Source organism: Lissotriton helveticus, chromosome 8 (genome assembly GCF_964261635.1).
Source record: "Lissotriton helveticus chromosome 8, aLisHel1.1, whole genome shotgun sequence".
NCBI classification, from domain to species: Eukaryota; Metazoa; Chordata; class Amphibia; order Caudata; family Salamandridae; genus Lissotriton; species Lissotriton helveticus.
This window is the reverse complement of record NC_136069.1, coordinates 43,289,095-43,315,472: the sequence shown is the minus strand read 5'-3', so window position 1 is coordinate 43,315,472 and position 26,378 is coordinate 43,289,095. Positions and strand designations below refer to the sequence as shown.

General features: G+C 46.8%; 1 protein-coding gene across 1 annotated transcript in view; it reads right to left on the bottom strand.

Moving 5' to 3' along the window:
* LOC144773703 (uncharacterized) overlaps nucleotides 1-8,572 on the bottom strand; it is a 124,165-nt gene extending 115,593 nt beyond the window's left edge. The window contains 1 exon segment of the mRNA XM_078658847.1: nucleotides 8,445-8,572. The gene's annotated coding sequence lies outside the window, so the exon portion shown is untranslated.
* Between the last annotated feature and the right edge of the window lie 17,806 nt (nucleotides 8,573-26,378).

The window sequence follows — 26,378 nt, the reverse complement described above, 5'->3', positions numbered from 1 at the left end:
CTTCTAGAGCTCTTCCAATCTGGATTCCCGCAATTCACAGCACTAAGACTGCCCAGATTGAAACTCCAGATGACATCAGGACCCTACTAGACAGGGGAGAGACCACCGCCCTTATCCTCCTCGATCTCTCTGCAGCTTTAAACACTGTGTCCCACTACACCCTCCTATTCAGCCTCCACGAACTGGGAATCCAAGGGAAATACCTCTAATGGGTCTCTTCATTACTCTCTAGACTAATATAAATCGTCCGCTTCACTCCTTTCACCTCGGGACCAAAAACAATCTTTGGAATTCCACAAGGATCCTCTCTAAGTCCAATCCTTTTCAACACTTACATGACACCCCTGACCACCCTGGTCAGATCCCACGGCATGAACATAAACTCCTACACTGACTACAGGTGCATGGCCAATGTTGCAGGCTGGATGCATAGTAGAAGCCTCAAACTCAATACAGACATAACAGAAATACTCATCTTCGGGAGCAGCAACTCCCTGTGGGACGACTTCTGGTGGCCAACAAAGCTTGGCTCGCACCCACACAGCATGCTAAATACCTCAGAATAATACTCAACAGCAAGCTCTCGACAAAGAAGCAGATAAACTCATCCTCTTGCATTCTCACCCTGCGCTTGCCCAAGAAAATCTTCAAATGGCTCCCCTTCGAAATCAGACGCACCGTCACCCAAGCCCTCCTCACCAGCTGCCTGGACTGTGGCAACTCCCTCTACGTGGGAATCACCTCAACTACTAACCAGACTCCAGATCATACAAAAGCAGCAGCCGGGCTCATTCTCGATCTCCCTAGGCAGACCCACATCTCCCCCACCTCAAAGTCATACACTGGCTCCCCATCAGCAAACGGCTCCAATTCAAACTGCTCAGCCACGCCTACAAAGCCATTCATAACAAGGGCCTATCCTACCTCAACCATAGGGTGAACCTCCACCAACCTACCCGCATACTTCGTTTCTCATCACTCTTTCTGGCTCACACTCCCTGCATACACAGAAGCAAGCGGTGGCTGCGCATTCTCACACCTGTCAGCCAAGTCCTGGAATGGCCGCCTCCTCCACCTCCATACTTCCACACACTGCAGGAGATTAACCCCTTCGACGCTGATGACGAGCTGGGCTCGTCATGAGGTAGCCTCCTCGCACGCTCATGACGAGCCCAGCTCGTCATGTAAAGTGCGAATCCCTAAAACCCAGCGTACGGGCGGAAATCCTACCGCACGCATGCGGTTAAGAAGGTCCTAAAGACTTGGCTTTTTAATTAACTCATCCCAGCAGCATCCCCCCTCAGCGCCTGAATACACAGCGCTCTACAAATCCTATATGATTGATTGTTTCCCGCATGAACACCAACAATGAAATCATGATGGTCCCCGGACTTTAAACAGAGTGAACAGATCGTTAGTTGGGCAGACATTGGTGGTAGAGTACCCTGCCCACCAAATTCTAAATGAGACTTCCAAGTTCATTATTTTACGTCCACATTAGAAACAAATGACATGAATACTGAGGATATTCTATGTGCATTTAAATAGATGTGCGTGTGCCTTTGGTGTCTCAATACCCTTTTAATCTTAATGTAATAATGAAATAATTAATGCATGTATTGATTGAGAATGTTACTGTGAATAAATACTGTTAACAAATGGAATTAGCCCGTCTGCAAAGTTCTACATTATTGTTAATCTTGCCAGTGGTTCTAGTTACCAGAGGGGCTAGAGTGGTTGTCCTTGAAGTTGGGGAAACCGGGTTCAAGTCTCGAGAGGGATGCTCAACATCCTGCGATACTGGGCAAATCACTTAATCTTCCAGTGCCTAACAAAATTAATGTGCCTGTTTGTGACACAACTGGTGCTCATGTAAAGCGCTCCGATACCTTTGTGTCAGGTTCGCGCTATATAAAACTACCACAAAAAAAAATCTTGTGAGGCAATAAAAGGTGATAACTAGGCACCAAGTAGTGTGGATAACCTTAACTAAGAATAATGTTTTACAGTTGAAGGTGGTGAACATATAAGTTCTTGTTTTCAGCCTTTAAAAGTTCCCACTAATATTGTGACACATTTACCTATGATGCAGGTTTGTTATCAGAGTCCCGAGCTCTCCCCCTTTCACACCTGCTAAATGAAATAAGCATTTGCAATGCAATAGGTCTCGCATTTTTGAAAGTTTGAGCTATTGGCATTGTTAATGACAATGCCTTTTATTTATGTGTTGTTTTTAAAATCAGATAAATAAAAGGCACTGTCATTTACAATCCAGTATGTAATTAAAGCCTACCGAGTAAGAACACTCGTAACAGGGGGTGTCGCCATGAGATGTTACAAACTGAGACAGGGCGGTACTAAGGAGGGACTACTAAGCCTTTTGCCCAATGAACAGCAATAGTGGACAATGACACTGGACAATGACACAAGCCAATGAAAAATGTGGGCGTAGAGTGTGCAGAGCTTCAAGTCCCTACCTCAATACAGCATTCTTCGCAGAGCAGAGCATGCGCTGCCACGGCTCGATCTAAAAAGAAGTTTAATGGTCTCCTATTCACTGCATGCTGGCAATATACCGCCATTGGGTTTCACAGCACTTGATTTTCCCCCATGCAGGTAGAACTCCCACACCCTTCGGAAAATGGGTCCATACATGCTCCTCAGATAAACAACTTCTCTCCGACATATACACATTCCTCAATGCACCGCAGACACCCTTGAAAACACCTGCTCAGTGACGCTGGGAGGGGGAATGCGAACGCACATTACCACAAAAGAATGAGGTGATATTCTACACAGAGCCCTCACTTCTGCTTACGGTTGATGCAGCAAAGAAATGCTTCTAAAATCGCACATTATTGGTACTTCACACAGGCCACTGGTCGCTCAGTGGAAGGTGGGCAGGGACAGTACCTGTTGGTAGTACTGCGGCCAGACTGGCACCCTTATGCATATTCGTTGACATTGCCCCAAAATAAACTCCTTTTTGACAGAGGTGTTAGCAGCTGTGGACGAAATATATGACACTGAACTCCCCAGATTCCATAGCTACATCCCACTGGGACTTCTGAACCACCCTGACATATCCCTTAAAATCTGCAAAGGGGCGCACGATTACCTTAGTGCTTGATGCGGCCAAGCAACTTATGCGTTCTTACTGGGGCTCGGATGCAATCCAGACGAGACTGGACTGGCTGCATAAACTGTGGGTGCTATTGGGAATGGAGAAGTTGACAGTAGTAGTGACCAACATGTTACTGCATACGTGTATACAGCACCTTTCAGACGAAATTAGAGAATTGACTTGCCCGGGGTAACTGCGTGTCCTCCACCTGACACACCCTGAGCATGTCCCTATCTGAGCCTGGAAATGGCCTGTCGTCCTCACTCGCTCTCACCCCATCCTGTTTTACTTTGTGTCCGGTGCCTGACTTCTTTCAGGTTGTCAACCCATCATTACCTTACCCCATAAACGCCCGCACTTCCAAATGTCTCTTTCCCATTTCCTCTTGGTTACCCTCTCATGTTTTGTTGATCCCCACTGGCCAGTGCATGTAGGTGGGATGATTGTACCTTGTTGCTAAAATAATAAAAAGATTTAAACCATAAAAAAGAAGTTTATACCGAGCAGAGAACTGCACTAAAATCAATTTAGAACATGTGACTCCATGTGAAAACAAACACATCCACATGTGGTAGATGATAGAGGTTGGCTGAGGATTTCTTTGCGTTCGATGAGGAAAGTCAGAATCAGGTTGTTCAATTTTTAGTTCAGTTTTTTTTAATAAACAAAAAGTCGTACTTAAAACGTACCAAGGCAGGTTCTTTCTTGCAACGCTCTACATTGAGATATTGTCCAGTTGTGTACGTGCGGAGAATGAACCCAAGTACTGCACAGCTCAGGCCGCCCTCTCGCTTCTGGGCACGCTGCAATATATGGCGATATATTTCCTCGTGGGTCGCATTCCGGCGCACACAAGATGCTCGCTGTGGAGTTGGTAGCGAGAGAGAGCCCCCTGGTGTCAGCACTCCTAGTGTTATTGCAGCCTTCAGTTTCCATTCATAGGCTCGCGCTCCCCGCTACTCTGCACAGTATACACTAAGAGCCGAGCCTGGCTGCGCTCCAGGATAGCAGGGGGCCTCCAGGGCAGGCTCAGTATAATCAGTACTGGCTCTCACAACAAAGACAGCGCCACCGGAAGTGTGAGGGTGAACATACAAGGCCTTTGTACAGAGAGCAGCGCCGTGGATGGGAACTGCCAGGGCCATGGTGCTCACACAGGAGCAGGAGGACAGCAGGGTGACCAGTATCAATGCACTCCTCTGTGTACTTGCAAGGGTGTTTAATCTATTCCGCGCCCCCTTGGGAGGCATCGGGGCTGATGCAAATCTCCATAAGACGCTCTCGGTGTCGAAGACTTTGCCAAAGAAAAGAGACGATTGCCGAGGCAGAGGCGATGCAAGGGCAGACTGTTTCGACCTGTTTGGGAATGCCTGGCTGCCTCATGAAATTCATGGATATTTGTTTATTTGGTTATTTCCAGGGCAGTGCGGATGACTTTGGGTCCTTACACTTTAAGAGAGTCTGGTAACGTGTCGCTTTTTTTTTTACTCTAGTACTGCTCAGCTTGCCTGCCCGTGAAAAGGATGGACCAGGACGGTCATACGGTTTTGGGGTGCAAGGGGGCACGTCACAAATGTAATGCGGGCCCCCTCGTGCACAATAAGCTAGCGGGGCTCCTGTACTCGTGGAGAGCCCCGCCTACTGCCGACACCGACCCGCTGACGAGGGAGAGAGGGATAACCAGTGTGGTACGCTGATGCGGCGGAGTGACAGAGCCTGTAGTGGTAAGATCCCGGTGAGCTGTAGGGGGTGTGAGCGCGCGCGTGTGTGTGTTTGCGAATGTGTCTGTGTGCGTGTGCTTGCGTGCGTGTGTGTGTGCACGTGTGTCTGTGTGTGTGCGCGCATGCGTGTGCGCGTGTGTGTCTGTGTGTGTGCGCGTGTGTGTCTGTGTGTGCGCGTGTCTGTGTGTGTGCGCGTGTCTGTGTGTCTGTGTGTGTGCGCGTGTGTGTGTGCGCGTGCGTGTTTCCGGCATGCTGCCCGCACACGACCTGATCCGATTCCGGATGCGCGTGCCCATCTCCTGTCTCCTGGGAAGCAGAGCCGGTAACTATAGGTCTCGCAGGCGGGACAGCGCTTTCGCACTGTAATCACCAGGTACGAGACCTAAAAATTATAGAGAAAATAAATTGTAATCTGCAAACTTCAAGGGCAGTCTCAAATTGTGCATTTCATGTGTTTGAGAATAAAAGAGCCCTTGCAAATTTGACCATAATAAATGTGCCAATAAAAATAATCTTCCTTTCCACCCTTTAGAATATGTACATAGGTTTAACACGGATTTTAAAAAAGGTCTAATAAGCTACATACAGCAGTTGGGTCTAAAATAAAAAAAAATCTTGAACATAATCTACCAAACTATTCCAAAGCAGTCTGTTTCAGTTTGGGCAGCAATGCACTGTCCTCAGTCATAGTACATAAATGACTAAGCTCTTTGAAACAGCTCCTACACAGGATTACAGACATCAGATGGTTCCGCATATGGTCCAGATAGTTCGCACAAACTTGGGCTTGCCATGGTCTCATACACAGCAAGCCCTAATGTGATATCCAATGAATTTATTGCCGCTTTCAATTGAATATTGAGGAATATTATTCACCTATAAGCAAGTGGGCGCATAATCACAGCCAAGAAGCAACACTGGGGATAATACTCAGCCAATAATAACGCTCTAATAGAATTGTTATTGGGAGATGCTGTAGGAGAGAGCATAATATATACAACAGGCTAGAGGCTGCCAGTGACCCAGCGATCAATCTTTGCCCCTGCAAGTGTACAGCATTTTTCAGAGGCTTGTTTTAGATCATATTTATGATTCAAGAGAATGTTTTGATAGGTTGTACAGGGCACTAATATTTTCAAACGTGAGCATCACCCCTCATCAGCCAGGCTAGCTTGAATCCAGTGGCAAAGTGAGCCCGGGACCCACGTCTGAGTATACCTGGTGCACTTAGGGTGAGAAAGCAAAAGACACAGAGGTCATGGATGGAATGCAGAGCGAATAAAACATTCACCCACAGTCAAGAGATCTGGGTTAAACCCATTGTTCTTTTGCTCGTCATGCCACCCCTGTTTTGACCCAGCCATATGCAAATCAGTCTTGATCCTGTTTCTCATGGGAACAGTCCAGCTCGTGCCACTGGATTCAAGCTAGCCTGGCTGATGAAGAGTGACGTTCTGAAAACAACCCCAGGATGCTTGTTTCCAGTCCAGGAGGGTCTGACTTGGCAGTTCGGGCTGGAATGTTCCCATGAGGAGCAAGGTCAAGACTGATTTGCATATGGACGAGCTTAAACTGGGGTGGCATGGGAGCAAAAGAGCAATGGATTTTATTCAGATCTCTTGACTGGGTTAAATGTTTGATTTGCTCTGCATTCTGTCCATAATCTGTGTCTTTTGCCCCATCAGAATAGTGGCGCTTCAGTTGCTGAAGGCAAGCCCTCCCAACTACAGCACCTTCTCAGCGTGCTCCATCCTTGCCCTTGACACTGCCTGATCTTTTCTGTCTGATTTGCATGTTAAAAGTGGTTTTATTCCTTCATTATCATATCACAGGTGATGTTTTTAATACCCTTTTAGCCCCATTCTTTGCCCCGCCTTCATCCTCTGACCTCTGCTGACACACATCCACAAAACTATAAATTGCATGAGGCAGCTAAGCTATCAGTGATATAGGTGAGATGGGGGAGGTGCAGGGATGTTTGTGTCCGGGGCCACTCCCTGCTCTTCCATATATTGTCCAGAGAACAAAAACGGACACCCAGCTGCATCAATTAATTCACTACCATCAGCAAGAGCGCCATTGTTTTCCTCCGCCCTCGTCTAGGGCGCTATCTTAGCAAAGGCCGGCTCTGTCTGGTGCCAACTGAATAGAGAGGTTTCTCTCATGAGGTGACCTAATCAGTGAAATAAAGCCTCCTTTTTTTTTTTACAGGTTTGGGGTTAATGTATCACAGTAAACCAACTACAGTGGGACCATTTTCATAATCCCGAGTAAATTACTGTATGCAATATTGTGTACAGGATGGTCACCTGGCCAGTGCTTCAACCAGAATGACCAGTTTTATTATCTCAAAGCCAATAAAAAACAAACATTTGTAAAATCAGTATTTTCCCCCTTTCAAACAAATTCATAAAACTGTGAATACAAAATTAAATTCCTTCAAAAATATCCCAACCTGCTCTTTAACAAATATTGGAGCACTGAATTGAGCTCTTGGCCTTTCCAGCCTCAGCTCAGGGTCTTTGAATCAGCCTCAGCTCAGGGTCCTTCAATCAGCCTCAGCTCAGGGTCGGCCTTGAATCAGCCCGAGCTCAGGGTCGACCTTGAATCAGCCCCAGCTCAGGGTCGGCCTTGAATCAGCCCCAGCTCAGGGTCGGCCTTGAATCAGCCCCAGCTCAGGGTCGGCCTTGAATCAGCCCCAGCTCAGGGTCGGCCTTGAATCAGCCTCCTTGAATCAGAGCGGCTCCGAGGTAGGAGGAGGAACAGCACCGACAGCAGAGCAGAGACCTGGAAATAAGCTGGCTACTGAAAAGGACTCCCAAACGAGGTACCAAGGACAGATGACAGCGCTGTAGGTTTCATCGGTCACCACTCTCAACACCACTCAGAAAGGCGTGTCTTCCATGGGGACTGACTCTAGTTCTATCAAACTGAATGGACCCTCATCTGAGGCGACTCACAAGGCCACAGTGCAGCATCTTTCCTCGACAGCAAACTTTTCACAGACTTTACATCTGCCTGAGGAGTGAGTAAGGTACAAGCTTTGTTGTCGACAGAGCTTTGCACCATTTGTTGTTCTTTAACAGGGCAGGGATGAGGAATGTTTTAGCTCTAATCTTCCTTTCCCTTGCCCCCCTCCCAGGGGCTGTTCCCCATGTCATGTAGAACGCTGGTTGAGTATTTATGTGACGTCACCCCTCGCCCTTCGGACTCCCCCCTCGGTGCTGCCAGCTGTTCACCTCTCGCAAGCTCGTGAGTAATAAAGTAAATAATTAATCTTCAATTGCGTGTCTGCTGTTTCTTCGACACCACAAGGACACACCCTGGCTCCACCGATAAACCACTGGCTTCAGCAGAGATGTGTTTAGCACATTCGTTTTATAGACAGGAGAGGTTGAGTGATTTGCCCAGAATCACAGGACCTCGAGACTACATTCCCCAGCTCTAAGGTCGGCAGCTCTGGCCGTTACACCCCCCCCCCCCGCTGCGGTGTGTTTCCGGAAGTGCCACAAACCGGAAGTGCCACAGTTAGTGTAAAAAAAAAACCTTGAAACGCTTTAAACTCAGCCCTGAGAGTCTCTGCACACACCATCACTCACATGTTCTGGTTTCCTGCCCCTCATTCCTCCGGTCCTTTCTTTGTCATTTTTTTCGCGTGAACCGAGACCCGAGAGCGGCTCCGAGGAAGGAGGAGGAACAACACCGACAGCAGAGCAGGATGGAGACGGGGCGAGTGCGCAGGCGCAGACCAAGGATACTAGGACTGCGCATGCTCACAGAAAAAACTGAGTTCCACGCATGCTCAGAGAGACCTGGTGTTCTGCGCATGCTCAGACAGTAATCCTTTGTACTGACAGCTCCAGCAGGGGGCGGGCTCTTACTGGACATTTTATGCTTATTTTGCAGTTTTATAATAGCACAAACTGAACCAAAGGTATAAGAGCGATTTATATGAACCTCAGTCACACTACAGACGGACACGTTCGTTTTTAGGCAGGGAGAGATTGAGTGATTTGCCCAGAATCACAGGATATTTTTGAGCTGAGACTCAAATCCTGTTCATCAGCTTTTAGATCGGCCAGTCTAGTCGTTAGGCTACATCCTCAATCCTAACTCGGTTTGTTGGTGGTTCTGGAAGTGCTACAGTTCGTGTGCAACCCCTGAAAGCAATTTAAACTCAGCAGTTTTGCTCTTGTTTCCTCAAAAGTATTTTAGAACTGAATTGCACGAGAATTTTTTAGACGCGTTTATATTAGTTGCATTGAATTTATATTAATAATGTACGGATTTAAATTATATTTTTATACCTGCTAACCCTTGTGATCCTATGTTGGGTGGGACTCTGTGAACTATAATCTCATCCAACAGGCCTGGTCCAAGCGCCATGATCAGTGGCAGATCTTCAGAAACACTGTGACAGTAACACAAAGCGACAAGATGGGTGAAGAAGAGAGGCTGGCACCTGGGTGAGTGCAAGGACCCTGGGACGTCACCTGTGAAAGGCCATGAGCCGAGAGTTGTGACACCTTGTAGCCCCTGAGGAGGGTGAGTTTGAGAGGTCCTGCCGGGTACATTTATTTAAACTAATGTAAATAGCAATTTTATTTTGGTTTTTGGAATGTGGCCATGTTTTCCGGGTTGGTGATCCCACTGAAGTTTATGAGAGGCATTTCACTCCTTTGGAAGGTGCCATCCACCAGATGCGCAACTAGAGTCAAATTTCGGGGGGGGGGGGGCTGAATCTTTAGGAAATCGGCAGAGTCGAGCTGCAGGGGCTCTTAGAAGGGGTGAAACAACAACAAAGCCCCATTAACATGCACAAGGTCTTTTAAAGACCTGTGAAGTGCTCGGGTGCGGCTGTGAGCAGGCCCGGGAAGTATCTCATCCCGGGCTGCCACACACGACGGGGGGGGGGGGGCTGAAGCCCTTTGAGGCCAATGGGTGTTGCGCGCCTGCCATCCACTCCAATTCGCCAGGCGACAACAGCGTTTCAGCAATGAAGACGCAGCTGCTTGCACCGCGACCTACCAGCACCGCGACGAGCACTGCATTCACTTCGCACCGCAACCCTGGTCTCACTGACGACGCCATCTGATGCAGCCACTGAGCCACTAAGGCACTGCATGCCGCACTTCGCCCGCCACACCCGACGCATGCCGATGCCAGCGCTCCTGACTTCAACAGAGAGGAGTGTGATCTGCAACACGTGTGACTACGAGGGCCTCAACGACTCCTGCACGGACCACCGGAACCGACGCCTGCGGATGCCGTGCTTTCAGAAGCTCAACAAGAGGTCGCTGACGCCCTGCATTTCTAAAAGGTACTGTTTGCAGGTCTTCCCTGTTTGGATTTGTTTGTTCATGACGCCGTGATAGCCATGGACGGAGCTACCAACTTCAAGGAACTGTTTTTCAAGGTTATTTTGATAACGGAAGATTTTGAAGTACTGTATTGTGGATTTTTATTGTTTTTGGTCTTGTCTTAAGTATGTAAAAAATAAAATAATACATATTTTTCTGAACTGGTGTGGTGTCCTTTTGTAGTGCTTACACTGTATTACTGTTGGTTATGTGCAAATGCTTTACACACAGCCTCTAAGATAAGCTTGACTGCTTGTGCCACGCTACCAAGGGGGTGAGCAGGGGTTATTTTAGGAGTGTAACTCCCTTATCCTGACTAGAGTGGTGGTTTTTGCCTGGCTTTGGCGCATGCACTAGCCTACCAAAAATCCGATTTCTAACAAACTGCATAATTGTTATGTGAAACTGTCCTGTCAAAAAGCTACAACTGAGGCAGGCAAGGTAGGGAACTCTTACTTCAGTGAAAGTAAACAACTTAGATAGACCTAGTCAATATTGTACAACTGGAGTTAGAATATTAATTTAGCTGTCCCGGCATGGAGAATCGTGCCTACTGACAATTAAAAGTAAAAAAACCTCAAGCCAATGCTCAAGAAGCATACATCGGAGATAGAAAGATAGGACCACTGCAAACCGAAGAGAAGTGTCAAGTATAATAGTCGTGATTTTTTACAGCCTCATCTGATGTCATTATTATTATTATTATTATTCTGAGTTTTGTATAGCGCCTGGTTACCAAATAGGCATCCCATGAGCATGTCATGAGCAATAGTTGCAAAAAATGCATGTAGTTTACCTTCGCATTTATATTGGTGTTGCTAAGGTTTACGCTGGCAACAAGGTGATGGTTGGAAACTCTGCAGGTTTGGAAAAGGTGGTCTGGTTGCTGATGCGCTGATCCTGTGAAGATTTCCTGAATCTGATCCATGCAGATGTAGACTTCAGATGGAAAGGCAGACAGGAGTGGACTCAATATTGAATCCAAATCACTGTTTGGCCATATGAGAGTACTGATCTCCTATGCTGCTGCTTCTCATGAGCAAAAGAATGATGGACTTAAGCCAGATCTCTTGACGGGGGGGAATGTTTTGATTTGTTCTGCATTCCGTCCATCAATTGTGTGTTTTTTGCTTCTCATGCCATGGCGCACATCACTGCTTTTTGATTCAAGTGAGCGGAGGTGTCTAGTGTAATGGTTGGCAATTCTGGCAATCTAGTTGCTGGCCAAAACTTGTGCCCACGTCATCCGCAGGCCAGGCGTGGCCTGCGGGGTCAGAATAAAAGGGTAGTGCCTGCACGTGGGTCATCTACCAACATAGTGACACTGTGTGTGCCCAGCTTATTCCTAGGCCCAGTGCAGTAAATCATAATTGGGCCATACCTGCATCGCCGTGTCTTAAGGCTGTCACACTGGCGACAAGGGGGGCCGTGAACCTCGTTCCGATCGGCTGCCCCATCTGCTGGAAGGAAGATCACCCAACACAAAGGGAGGATCTTGTCCAGGACACAGAATGATGCCTAAGTGAACAAGATCCTTGCATCTTATGATGTCTCTTCCTCTGACTGCCACATAGATTTTGGTTTTGATAGATCTACCTAAGCATTCAAGTTTGCCCAAAAATAGCCCAAAAAATTAATATCTTGTTCCCCAAAAGCTTTAGGGTTAATATCGAGAGCAATTAGTGGTGTACTGTTTGGCCATAGTTTGTAAAAAGTAAGGTCAGCAAGGATGGTGATAGGAGCACCTAAGCCTGCCATTGCTAAAATAATCTTATCATCAATAGGAATATCAACTAACGGCCCTTTGATAGGCTTGTCATAAGATTCATGAACATCAACAGTGACCACAATATTGACAAATTGGGAAGTGCAATCTTGGATGTCAGGGGAATCTACAGAAACATTAGAAATTCTGGCTCTACTGGGGTTGCCGTTAGGCACTTTGTCAATGCTTCGCCTACAAACGCTTTGAAAGTGTCATCATTTTTTACACTTAACGTATTTCTTCCCAAAAGCAGGGCAAGTAGGATTGTTTCCTTTGTGGTTTCTTGAGCCACAACGGAAACAAACCAGTTGGGTTCTGGTAGTTTGGTTTTTAACATATTTTATTTCAGGATTTTGTTTCGCATTGTTAGCGCAAACAACATTCTCGTCAGAAACAAAATTTATAGTTTGAGGGATTATAGAAAGCATATTGGGTTGTGTAGAAAGAGTGATTACTGGATATGACTTTGGATGTAACAATAGATCTCTCAATGCTCTTAGCAATGTCAATTGTTTCAGACAGAGTAGGATTGCACGAGGTAAGAAGGCGTTCTTGGATCTTCTTGGAGTAACAATAAAAAACGAACTGAACTCTAATATGAACATCAACATTAGTACCAAAATCAAATTTTTCCTCTAGGACCCTTAAAGTGGCTATGCAATCTTCAACGGACTCTTCAGAGAAATGTTTGCAATTAACAAAATGAAATCTCTCTAAGAGGATGCTTGTGGAATCTGAATATTGATTCCCCATGCAAAGTTTTGCTTCTATAAAAACATTCCATACAGTATCTTCAGATGCTGGTGCAGGAAAACGTGGAAGGTGGTCAGAGACTCTAAGACCAGCTGCTCCCAAATGATTAAGTAGTAATGCCAATTTCCTTGTAGGAGAGTAGCCGTCAGCATCAATCGCAGTTAGGTAAAAATCTCAAAATCTTTCAACCATTCTGCCGACTTTAGATCTGGTTTACCTGGCTTCTGATGAAAAGGTGCAGGCTGGATAACACCTTGAGCAGTTGCCATAGTACAGAACAGTTAATGCAAAATCAAACAAACATAATATTAGGAAAGCCAGTAAGGAGAAGGTGTGTGAATCACCGAGGAAACCAGTGTCACACAAAGATCGAAATATCACTCACTAGCGTGTGGCAAGCCGAGATGTCGAGGATGAGGCAAAGATGTGTAGAATTCCTGTAAATATTTAACAAGCATTTACAATGCAACAGTCTCGCCTTTGCAAAAGTTAGAGCTATTGGCATTGTAAATGACAACATTTTTATTTATGTTTTGGTTTTGAAAACAGTTAAATAAATGGCATTGTCAATAGCTTAATCTCCCGCAAATTCGAGACCTATTGCATACACACACACACACACACACACACACACACACACACACACACCCCCCCCCCCCCCACCCCCCCAGCATAATTCCAAGAGCCAATGTAGTTTAAAAATCACTTGTGAAGAAGCATCCGGGGCACGGTGGAGGCGCTGACAGTGTGTGCGGAGAGTCGACCTAAGCAGTTCAGCAGCAGGCACAACCTGCACTAGTGTACTGAATGAATCAGCAGGCACAATGTGTGGATGCGGGGGAGGGGCTACTTGACAGTATTTTAGCACCAGGCACAGTCCAAACTTCATGGGGGAGCGGAGGCTTGAAATGCAGGCAGCAGGCATCTATTTCTTTCATGTTGGTATAATCGCGGCACCTACGCATTACTTTAAAAAATTTATAAGTGGGAGGAGGAGCTTCGCGCGCAACCAAGATGGCCGCGTGAGCAAAGGGCTCCCGAGACCCTCGTAACCTCCTGAATATATCCTGTCACTTATCCTGTTGGCAGACGACATCTTGGTGCGGATGAACCACAGGTGATCCTGAAACCGTTTCCGCCGTTCCGATCGGACCCCGGTGGCCGGAGTTGTGGCGCTGTGAAATTTGCGGCCTTCGTCTCCTGGATGCCCGGCGCCCGAGTTGACATGGTGCCCGGGGCATAATTGAACAACAACGGCTTGGTGCAGCGCAGAGCCCCGGTTCAGTTCAGTTTCACTTTCGTTTTTGATTATCACTGGGGTCTTGGGCTTGTGACGCCTCATTGACATTTGCCCTCTCAGCTCCCTTCCACTCTAACGCCCTGGTTGGCGGTCCCTCTTGGTAGACTTTGTTCTTTCCTCCCTGCTTGGTCTGCTGTGTCTCCCCTTCCCTCGCTTTTGCCTTGGACATTTTTTCGACACTGTCACGGCATGGCAGGCAAACTTGAGGGAGACAAGCAAAGGGTGAAAAATACCAGACGGGGCAGCTATACCCAAACCAACGTCATGGACCGGTATGCTCAGGTTCAAGGGTCGCCCAGCGGGACCGGTGGGTCGCTGGAGGGTGCGAAGATTTCGTCGACCCCGAAGGTGGAGCCGACGCTACAGGATGTGATGGCCGCCATTGATGGTATCCAGTCTCGGGGAAGCAAATGGAGACTCTAGCTCACAAGTTGGATACGGTGGCAAAAACCAATGAAAGGGTTAAATCGCTGGATATTAAAACATCGAGCCTTACGAACGACGTTGTTGAGTTGCAAACCACAGTTCGTACTCTTGGGGCTTCTAATGACATGGTGGTTCGTCGCCTGGAGGATTTTGAAGGACGGGCCCGGCGGAACAACGTTCGTATAATTGGCGTTCCGGAAAAGGCAGAGGAGCAAGCGGCAGACCTTTTTGTTGAGGACCTTATCATCAAACATTTGGCACCTAAGGGATTGAGCAAGTTTTTCATGGTGGAACGGGCACATAGGATCCCGGGTGGAAAACCGAAAGTGGGAGCCCCGCCACAGCCTTTGATAGCAAGGGTTTTTAACTTTCGAGACAGAGACGTTATCCTTCAGGCCTCTCATGCGGGGGGTCCCTTCAAATTTGAAAACTCCTCCATCAGTTTTTACCCGGACTTCACACAGATGGTACAGAAACAGCGGCTCAGCTTTATGGGTGTGAAAAGACGTCTTCGGGTTATGGACCTTAAGTATGCCATGCTCTTTTCTGCCAAATTGAGGATTGAATATAACGAAAGGGTGTACTTTTTTGATAAGCCTGAAGTGGTGGCGGATTGGTTGGACACTCTGCCTTCCCGACAGGATCCTGAGAGTCGGCCTGGCGGAGCCAAGGGAGGACTTGAGGAGCAGGAGTAGGCGCCGCCGGGGACCACGAAATGACTTTTAATGTGGTGATTCCGGATCCGATTTATTACTGTCAATAGTCTTTTGCACGGGGTGTTGTGGGGATATCTTGGGGGCTTATTCCTCCTCAGCCTTACTTTTCGTAGTTCAGTTGGGTGTGAGGGCGACAGGCACACTGCAAGTTGGGGTGGCTATTTAGTCGTGCGCAGGGGTGCAGGGTGGGGGGTGTTGTAATGGGTTGTTTGGGGGTGGGTGATTGGGGGTGTGTGGATGTTTTGTTTGTTGTTTCTGCAAGGTGCTACACTGCTGGACGTCTTCATCGAAGCAATGGGCTTAGCTTGTGGCTGGATCTTCATTTTCTTTTATGATGGGGGTAGGGGATTGAGGTTGATAAGCTGGAATGTCAATGGGTTGGGGGACAAGATTAAGCGTGGGGTGGTACTACAGTTCCTGAAACGCCATTCCCCCGATATTGTTCTTCTTCAGGAGACTCACTTAGTCGGGCATACATGTCACGCCCTCAATAGAATGGGATATCGTCTGGTGGCGCATGCTGGGTTCTCCTCTGGCTCTCGTGGAGTTGGGATCCTTGTTAAAACTGCTCTTCCGCTTGAGGTGGACTCCACTGTCATCGATAATAGGGGCCACTATGTGGCAATTTCGGAGCGGTGGGAGGGTCGTACTCTTACCGTGGTTTCTATTTATGTTCCTCCAGGCTTACAGTCGACTACTTTTTCTGATCTGGGGCGGGTGTTACTTGATCTCCCGGTTGGGTTCTTGATCTTAGGTGGGGATTTTAACGTGGTGGTTTCCGGAAGGCTTGATAGACATCCACCCAGAGACGTCAAAGGGACGCATGGTTGGCTGCCCGATTTTATTGATGTATTGGGTCTGGTGGATTGTTGGCGTTTGCTCCATTCTACTCAGCGGCAATATACTTTTCACTCTGGAGCCCATGGTAGTCTCTCCAGGACTGACTGTGTGTTGGTACCGGCTGCACAGGCGTTTGGTGTTGCAGAGGCCCGCCATATGGCTCGGGGAATCTCTGATCACTCCCTACTATGGCTCTGATTGGACTTAGTCCCGGGTGCCGAGGGTCGGGTTGCCCTGATTAACCCCTGGTATCTTCGGAGCCCTAAAGTTTGTAGTGAACTTGTGAGGGCGCTGGATCATTATTTCCGAGAGAATGAGGGCTCGGTTACTTCCGCAGTCTCCTTGTGGGAGGCTTTTAAGACTGTCCTGAGGGGTCAGGCCCTGTCATTGATTGCTGGAGTCAAAAAACAGAAAGAAGAGGAAGTGGTAAAGATAGAGACAGAAATAACGGATTTTGAATCGGCTTTGGAACAGGAGGTGACCCACTCAAAACTGCATGTTTTACAGCTGAAGCAGTTTGAATATAAATCATTGGTGTCGGATGCGGCGAAGGCTCTTAGCCGGGAGCAACAGGGGCGTATCTACGATGTTGAAGATAAGGCCGGCAAATTGATAGCTTGGTTGGATAGGAAAGATAGAGCAAGTTGTGTGGTGCCGGAGATTGAGACGGAGGATGGGGCCTTGGTTACCGACTTGCAGGAGATAGTGCCGTGCTTCGCCAATCATTTTCACACTGTGTTCTCCTCTGTGTCCGATAGGCCAGAGGAGGACTCTCGTTTGCTGCTTCGAGGTATCACCCTTCCAAGTCTTTCTGAGGAAGATAGGGATCTAATGGACTTGGCGATCACGGCGGATGAAATAGCGTTAGCTGTGCGTTCCTTGCATTCAGGTAAAGCAATGGGCACAATGGTTTGCCTATCGAGCTATATATGCTTCGGCCCGACAGGATTGCCCCGTATTTGAGGGATATGTTCAAGGAATCCCGCGATAGTGGGTTTCTTCCCCGGGATCAGCGTCTGGCCACCATAGTTGTTATACATAAAGAGGGAAAGCCTCGGAATAAATGTGCTTCATACCGGCCTATTTCATTGTTGAATGCCGAGCCGAAAATTTTGGCTAAGTTGTTAGCTAATAGACTAATCAAGGTCATCGGCGATTTAGTTCATCCGGATCAATCCGGTTTTATCCCGCACCGGAATACGGCATTGAATCTTCGGCGGCTGCATGGTGTTATCGCTAGGGCGGCGACGCTGCGTGAGCCGACCATTTTGGCGTCTTTAGACGCCACTATGGCGTTTGATACTGTGGAATGGCCGTATTTATGGGCGGTGTTAGCTAAATTCGGCTTCGGCTCAGAATTTATTGGTTGGGTGCGGCTTCTTTACGCGGACCCCCTCGCTCAGGTAGTGGTTAATGGCCGCGTTTCTGCAACGTTTGATCTTGGGCGTGGTACCCGACAGGGTTGCCCGCTGTCTTCCCTCGTATTTGCGCTGGCACTTGAACACCTAGCTGCGTGGATCCGTTGGGAGCCCTCTATGAGAGGTATCTATTGGTCCACGGAGCATGAGGATCGTATCTCCTTGTATGCGGATGACATCCTATTGTACCTGACCTCCCCCAGAAAGTCCCTAATAGTATTGTGCGACGTTTTGATTTCCTTTGGTAAGAATTCTGGTTTGATCATTAACTGGGCGAAATCCTCCCTTTACGTGCTCATGTGGTGATGCTCCGGCTCTGCCGCATGGTTGTCCGATTCAGATTGCACAGCAGGGGTTCAAATATCTTGGTATTTTTATTTCAAAGGACCCCTTGATCCGGTATGAGAAAAACCTCTTCCCTCCTTTGGCGCGGTTGAGGCGGGACGTGGCGGGTTGGCGAAAACTCCCGCTTTCTTTGCTCGGACGTGCGGCCCTTTTTAAGATGATGGTAAAACTTTTTGGCTGTTTGAAACGGAGTGACTGCTGTGCTATCCGCTGAGGGAATCCTTTTCGTGCCCTGAAGAAGCGGTGAAGAAAAGCGCTCCTGTCATCCGCAGCGCTTGTGCACCGCTGCTCGCGTTTCCCGCTTTGCGGGAAACACTCGTTGCTGGGGGCTTGTTGGACGTGAGGGAGGCCAGGAACATCATTGCCCACAAGCCATCTGGGCTTGGAGCACCTCCCCGCCACGCCCCCCTGACCTGGCTCAAATTGTGCAGCAGCGCCCTTGGAGAGTGTAAAACTTTTTGGCTGTTTGAAACGGAGTGACTGCTGTGCTATCCGCTGAGGGAATCCTTTTCGTGACCTGCAGAAGCGGTGAAGAAAAGCGCTCCTGTCATCCGCAGCGCTTGTGCACCGCTGCTCGCGTTTCCCGGGAAACACTCGTTGCTGGGGGCTTGTTGGACGTGAGGGAGGCCAGGAACATCATTGCCCACAAGCCATCTGGGCTTGGAGCACCTCCCCGCCACGCCCCCCTCACCTGGCTCAAATTGTGCAGCAGCGCCCTTGGAGAGTGTAAAACTTTTTGGCTGTTTGAAACGGAGTGACTGCTGTGCTATCCGCGGAGGGAATCCTTTTCGTGCCCTGCAGAAGCGGTGAAGAAAAGCGCTCGTCATCCGCAGCGCTTGTGCACCGCTGCTCGCGTTTCCCGCATCGCGGGAAACACTCGTTGCTGGGGGCTTGTTGGACGTGAGGGAGGCCAGGAACATCATTGGCCACAAGCCATCTGGGCTTGGAGCACCTCCCGGCAACGCCCCCCTCTCCTGGCTCAAATTGTGCAGCAGCGCCCTTGGAGAGTGTAAAACTTTTTGGCTGTTTGAAATGGAGTGACTGCTGTGCTATCCGCTGAGGGAATCCTTTTCGTGCCCTGCAGAAGCGGTGAAGAAAAGCGCTCCTGTCATCCGCAGCGCTTGTGCACCGCTGCTCGCGTTTCCCGTTTCGCGGGAAACACTCGTTGCTGGGGGCTTGTTGGACGTGAGGGAGGCCAGGAACATCATTGCCCACAAGCCATCTGGGCTTGGAGCACCTCCCCGCCAAGCCCCCCTCACCTGGTGCAAATTGTGAAGCAGTAACGCGCATCGCGGGACGCGCGCGGGCGGTGCCGGGCTAAGCCCGGGCAAAGGGCGGGCCCTCTTAGCCCTCATAGGCCGAAGTAGGCCGGGCTGGGCTGGGCCCACTCCCTTTCATCTTATTAGTGGCAATTTGTATTTTACTTGTACCATCTCTGGTAGAACATTGTTAATGCAAGGCCATTGGTTTACTATATATTTTGTTGTTCTGTTTACGTGGTTTTAACTATTGTGGTGCGTCGCACTTTTATTTTATTTATTTATATATATATATATATATATATTTTTTTTTTTTGCCCCTTGCTAGTTATAGGTATTATATTTGTATTTATATTTATCGTCTATTTCTCCCTCTACTTGGTGTATAGGAAAAATAAATATGACCGCCAAAAAGCTGCGGTCGGGGAGATTGTTAATAGGAAGATCTTATAGTAAGACCAAATCGAATCTATTAAGAAATAGGAACGGTCAATTATCCCTTGTTAAGGGTCAGTGCCAATTATTTGATCTATGGGAAAAACCCCAAAACAAATTGGGGTCAAATGAGGCTGCTCCTTCTGTCAATGATGCAAGTAGAGATACCTGTGTGTTCCACACATCTGATAGAATCTCTCCTCTATTGGCAGTTGATGGTCGTTCTGATTTTAACTCAATTGGTATCCATCCTCTTACTGAGGCTGTTCAGAAGCCATCTTCTTCCATAGGTGCCTCTCCTCCTATGTTAGTTAGCCATATTCAATCCAACTTTAAGGTTATAACGGGGAACCTCCCGACAACTAACTCTGTTGGGAGTGCACCGGTAGTTTCAGAGGGAAATTCTATATTACCTGACATCGACATGGAGCTCTGCAAGAGGTATCTCCCTGATACCCTCTCTGAATTCGTGGGATCCACTAAAACGCCAGAAGTTGTAGGTCCCTCTGGTTTGTTGCTCTATAGTAGTACGTCCTCTGTGAAATCGTTCGATATGTCGAACTTCTCTAAAAGCCCTGAGTTGGAGCTATCTGGCATTGATCCAATTAATCCTGATAGGCAGGGGTGACTAATCTCTGAGTCAATGCTAGCTCTTGAACAACTGCTGTCCTCAATTTTGTTTTTATTGGGCAAATTTGTTGGAAGTTCAGATTGCATATTGGAGTCAGTTACTCAGATATTGAAGGAGCTTGTTAATAGAAATGTGGAGAGGGTCCCTAGCATGGCTCCGCAAACTGGTTTAAATATGCCTTCCTCTCCAAATGTCCTTTATGCTGGAGATATAATACCTGTGGCCACGGATGTTAATTCTTTGTTAGGGGTTAAGGTTGATTTGACCCCAATTCCATTATCCGCAGTCTAGAACTGCGTTATTGACAATGACTTAAAAATTGATGAGTCAGAGGCAGTTGAGGGAGTGGAAGGTACAAATGCAAATAAAGAACTATTCCCAATTTTTCTACCTGAGGAAAATATTGGAGTGGAAGAAAATAAAAAAGTAAAACCCAAAACTAACAGAGGTAAAAAGAGGAAAGTTATCCGTAGACATAAGCAAAAAAGACAGAGAAGAATTGTTTTTGGTTGCATGGAGAATTCTCCTATAAAAGATGTGGGTAATAATTCCTCTGTAAAGTTGGATGTGGAAGTGGCTGTCCCGATAGCACAGGGACAAAATGTTCTTGTAACTAAAAAACCTATTGTTTCTTCGGAGTGCGTGAATTCTGTTCCTGATGGGGAGATATCTGTACCAGGTGGTTATGTTGACATATCTGGAAAGCTCTCGTTCCAGGTGCCTGTAGAAGATATGAAAACAGCTACATTCTCTATACAAAATACCCTTAACCCGGAGGCTCTACCCTTTGTGGCTAGTGACGGAGAATTTAAAAACCCTGTTGCCTTGCCTAAAAAAGAAGGGGTAGATACTCTCACACTATATTTCTTCCCTCCTTTCGATTCTGGTTTAATATTAAACAGATCTCTGTTACTTAAATGTTTTCAAGAGTTAGAAGGATTAAAATTATTACAATCCAACGATATTGATCTGGTTTCGATTTTGAAAAGTAAGGATGGGACATATATTAGGGTAAAATTCTATTCCAAATTAATTGTGAATCTCATTCTCCTTCAGGCCGAGAACTTTCAATGTAGGGGGATTGATGTTATGCCTTTTGTATTAAATAGGAAAGAGGGCTCTCTAATTAAAAAATGTCCCCCGTCTTTATTGGGATCAAGTGGTTTCCCCCAGGGCTTTGAAGATTTAAAGATTAGCCTAACCAAAAACAACCGTCAAGTGTCACATATAATCCCTTTCTCCCCGGCCTCAAATAGGTTTACGGTTGAGGACAGCCATCAGTGGAATTGGTTGCCTGGAGTGCTTGCGAGTAAATCTACCAGTAACCCTACACTATTTTCTCATCTTTAACAGCGGATTGAAAATAATTACATGGAATGCTGCTGGTATAAAAAACTGCCCGGAGAAGTTGCAGTACCTTTCCTCTTTAAATGCTAACGTTATTTGTTTACAAGAAACGTGGTGTGTGGACAGAATGCCTGTAGTAAAGGATTACTTTTCCCTAGAGGGGGGAGGCACACCTTCAAAGAGAGGCCATGCTAAGGGGGGTATAGCATGTCTACTCTCAAATCATATAAGGTGGAATTTTTCTCACCACTTGGACTCGAGTAAGCTTTTTCAAGCGGTAACATTGTTTAGTGCGGACAACATTATAAACTCGAATCCTTTAGTAATAATTAACGCTTACATCCCCCCTGAAGCTTGTTTCGATACTGTTCTAAAACAGGCTTTTGACTATATAAAGACAATCATAGATAAAACCCCTGCTCCCCATGTAATATTGACGGGAGACTTTAATTGTCTAGTCTCTAACCTAAGTTTGGAACTCTTTAAAAACAAGCTAAAAGAGGAATCTCTCCATATCCCCCGGGCCGTTTTCCCGGATAAGATTAAAACAAACAAGAGAGGGAAACAGTTTTTAACCGAACTCTCCGAGATGGAGGGGATTATAGTAAACGGAAGATTCCCTTGCGATTCTCCCGCAAATTGCACGCATAGATCCAAGCAGGGCGGGTCTATTTTAGACTATGTGATTATAGATATAAATAGCTTTTATATTATAAGTGACCTGTCGGTACTAAATACCACACTTAGTGATCACAATATGATATTGGTATCAGTGTTAATAAATCCGCCTATGACTGATCCATGGACTCTTAATGGCGACTTGGTCAATTTTTCCAACAAGTCCGGAAGATGTTTTTGGAACTCCACGGCTATTATGGGCCTAGCGCCTATTATAGATAGTAAATTAAAAAAATCTACAAAATTGGAATAGCTTGTCCCTATCCCTTTTTGAGGACTTCATGAAGGAGGTAACATCTGTTGCTAGAAAATCTACTCGCCATAGAATGAGGAAAATAATTCCTAGTTCCATCTTGTGTCTCAACAGGGAAATTAATAAACTAGTCAGGGAGCAATATTTATGCAGATCCCTTGACAGAAACAATCAAATAACCCTTCTGAAAAGAAGGAGGCATAGGGCAAAAATAAAAATAAAGAAGGATAAAGAGGACAGAATATGGATCAACCTGCGTGAGGCTGCAGTATGCGGGCAGGCAAGGTTGTTTTGGTTCTTTATTAGTGAGGGTTGTGGGACAAGGTCCTCCCCTGCTCCAATCCCCATTGCTGAGGCAACTTGGATTAATTACATCTCTAGTCTTTATGCGAGTAATGGTGGTATGAATGTCTTCAGGGATTGTAAAGAAGATAGCCCTCCTTTAGATCCACCTTCTGAGAAGGTTATCGAACGGGCCATAAAAGAATTACGCTCCTCTGGCGCAATGGGCCCTGATGAGCTCCCAATTTTGGTCTTGAAGCAGGATCCTGTTTCTTGGAGCAAGATTTTATTTCCATTATTTAGTTTCTGCTTTAGGAATAAAACTGTCCTGCCGTCATGGAAGGGAAGTATACTGGTGCCGCTGTTCAAGAAGGGCGATAGGAATGCCCCCAAAAACTATCGCCTTATCGCCCTTCTTGATGCAATCGGTAAGGTCTTTGCTAAATGCCTGCTGTTCCTGATAGATGAGTGGGTGTCCAATAACAACATATTGCCCCTTGAACAGACAGGCTTCCGCAGGGGTCATGGTACCCTTGATAATCTTACGGCCTTACAAATAATCACTGACAAATATGTGAGGGTTCGCGGTGGTAGGGTGTACGCAGCGTTTATAGACTTCTCCACGGCGTTCGATAAAGTGGATCGTCCGCTGCTTTGGAGAAAGCTATCAGCGCTGGGTATGCCTTCCAGCTTGTTGGAGCTGGTGTGTGCTCTTCACACAGATACATGGTGTAAAGTTCTTTTAGGGGGAGAAAGAGGGCTATCCAGGGTCATTCACTCTGTTAATGGTCTTAAGCAGGGTTGTCTGTTGGCCCCCATTCTCTTCTCTTTATATATTTCTAATCTTCCTTTGACACTTGCCTCCTGTGAAGGAATAGCTCCTATGTTAGGGGGCTCTGCGATTTCTAGTTTACTTTACGCCGATGATATCTTAATATTGGATCTAACCCCTAAGGGCTTAAATAACCGCTTACATGCCCTCCATTTATTTGCTGAATCTCATTTCCTTAAAATAAACATTTCTAAGAGTAAAATAATGTGTATTGCTGGCAAGAAAAAAAAAATCAAAATTGGATGGACTGTTGGGGGACAAATGTTGGAAATTGTACATAGTTATGTATTTTTGGGGAAAATAATAACTAGTAATTCTAGTGAGAAACCCCATATTGATAATAATATGCGGAAGGCTGTGGCCCAAGGCAAAAGTTTACTATCCCTTTACACTGCCACTGGGAGGCGACATTTTTCCTACCTGCTGGAGGTATCCCGTCCTCCCTACTCTATGGACTGGAAACAGTGGATTTGGGGCAATGGGGTTTTTTGCAGCAGGCTGAGGGGAAGATTTTCCGGTATCTAACTACTACTAATAACGCATGTACAGCAGCGGCCTTCAGACTTGAGTTTGGAGTACGTAGTAGTTGGGCCCAGGGCCTGGTGGGATTGGTGCGATGGGTTGTCTGTTTGGCCAAGGGGGAAGTGGGGACCCTACGATGTCTTATGAAAAACGAATTATTGGGGTCTTTTAATGAATTCTCCCTTCTCGTAAAAAACTTTAGAAAGGCGGTGTTGTTTTTAAAATTAGATGAGACCTCCCTTTTTTCACTATCCCAGGGCCAATTGAAATCAGTCCTGAAACGGGCCTTGTGGGAACTTACTTTCTGTTTAGATAGGGAGTATATCGTGACAAGGAAAGGAGTCACTCCATTCATTTAATCTTGTGCAATCAAATACAGGCAACCCTATATATCCTGGAACCTATCTCATGGTGTCCGGCGGTTCTGGTTCCTGCTAAGACAGGATCTTCTACCTTTAAACATACTTTTGGCCAAATGGTACGGTACTTCCGCAGCCTGTAATTTTTGCAACTTCCCTATGCAAGATTTGACACATGTATTATTTGTATGTCCCTCTCTGCTTCCTTCCCGACGCAAATGGTTGCGTCACATCTGTTTGAAATTGAGTATTCTAACCGTCAATGCTTTTGTACTTGCTCTTAATAACCCTCCCAACGAGATGTTCTGTTTTAATGTTTTTAACTTTTTAAAATGTTTTTTAGATATTTATTGACGGGTCTTTCTTTGCAATGTATGAACTAAGGTATTATGATTATGAAATCCGTATTGGTTTTTCTGCACAGATAAATGGTACTTTGTAATTGTGTCCTTCTATTATATAACCTGTAATTTTGTGACTATGTACTTTCATTTTGTGGTTCTCTTCGGAGTTCCAAATCAAATAAAATAAACTTGAAGATGATGTCCCTTCCTCGTTTTTTATACGCCCTGCAAAATACCCTAGATTTGGTTCCTGGTAGCTACTTCCGTATTGTTGAGGGTCTACAGAGGAAATTGCTGTGGGATGGTAGGCCCCGGATTGCACTTGCCAATTTGACGCTTCCCTGGTACGATGGGGGTATTGCTCTTCCCGATATCAAACGGTACTATTGGGCATCGCAGTTGGGGGCTATCAACCATGGTACGTATTGCCCCGGGCCTCACCCAGGTTTTGCTATGGATAGGTGGTTGCTCCCTGGAGGTAATTATTATAGGGCACTATATTCCAAATCGGTAGTGGGATCTCCAACAGGGCCGACGCGTACGGCTGTGCGTGTTTGGCAGGATGCCACTAGTGCATTAGGCTGGAAAGATCGTTTGACCGTGGCTACCCCGCTTTTTGGATCAGATCGGCTTGGTAGAATGTGGAACACTAAGGGATTTGACAGGTGGGACCTCATTGGTATCTCCAGGGTGGGGGATCTCTGGGCTAAGGGGCAGGTGAAGTCCTTTATGGCCCTGCAGGCCGAGTTCAAGCTGGGAGGAACGGAGTTCTTCCGTTACACCCAGATTCGTCATGCGCTCGATTCGGTCTTTCCTAAGGGGACGTAGATACCTGAATCTGCCCCGCCGGAGGACCGAGTTCTGGATGGTTATATACCGGATAGTACCATCTCCCTGGTGTACAAAAAATTGATTAACCATAGAGCGGACCTTCTCTTACAACTGCGAGATCAGCGGACCCGTGATGGCCTAGAACTTGATGATGAGGACTGGCAGTCTGCGATCTCCTCCCAAAGGAGGTTGCGATTCCAGCCCGCCTTAGATTGGTTCAACTTAAAATACTGCACAGAGTGTACGTCACAGGTCCTCGTTTGGTACAGATGGGTTTTTCGGAAGAGGGTCTGTGTAGGCGGGGTTGTGGCCAGCTTGCCACGTTTCTGCATATCATTTGGGAGTGTGGTAACATCACCGACTATTGGAGCAGGATCCACAGGATACTTCAGGAGGTTACAGGTATCACACTTTTACCTGAAGCCAGGCGTTGCCTTTTGAATGTTTGGGAGCCCACTGACCATAATGTAGCCCAAACTCAGTGGGTGACCTTGGGAACAATGATTGCCAAACGCACAATTGTGGGGATCCCAGCGGCCTCCTACTATCGAGTGTTGGATGAATGATATGGACTGGTGTATGTTCAGGGAAAAGACTGCCTATGTAGCTCGGGCCGCCCCCGAAAGTGGCATAAGATCTGGGCCCCCTGGAATCGCTATAGAGGAGATATATGTGTACCACCTGAAACAGTTGTACTTGATCTCCCGCTTTCCCCTGATCCTGACTGTATATTATGTTTAATGTCCCCTTTTTTCTTCTTCCTCTCCCCTCCCCCCTCCTCCCCAACCATATCCGGTTTATACTGTTGCTTGTATTGGTGGTCCGCACTTGCACAGT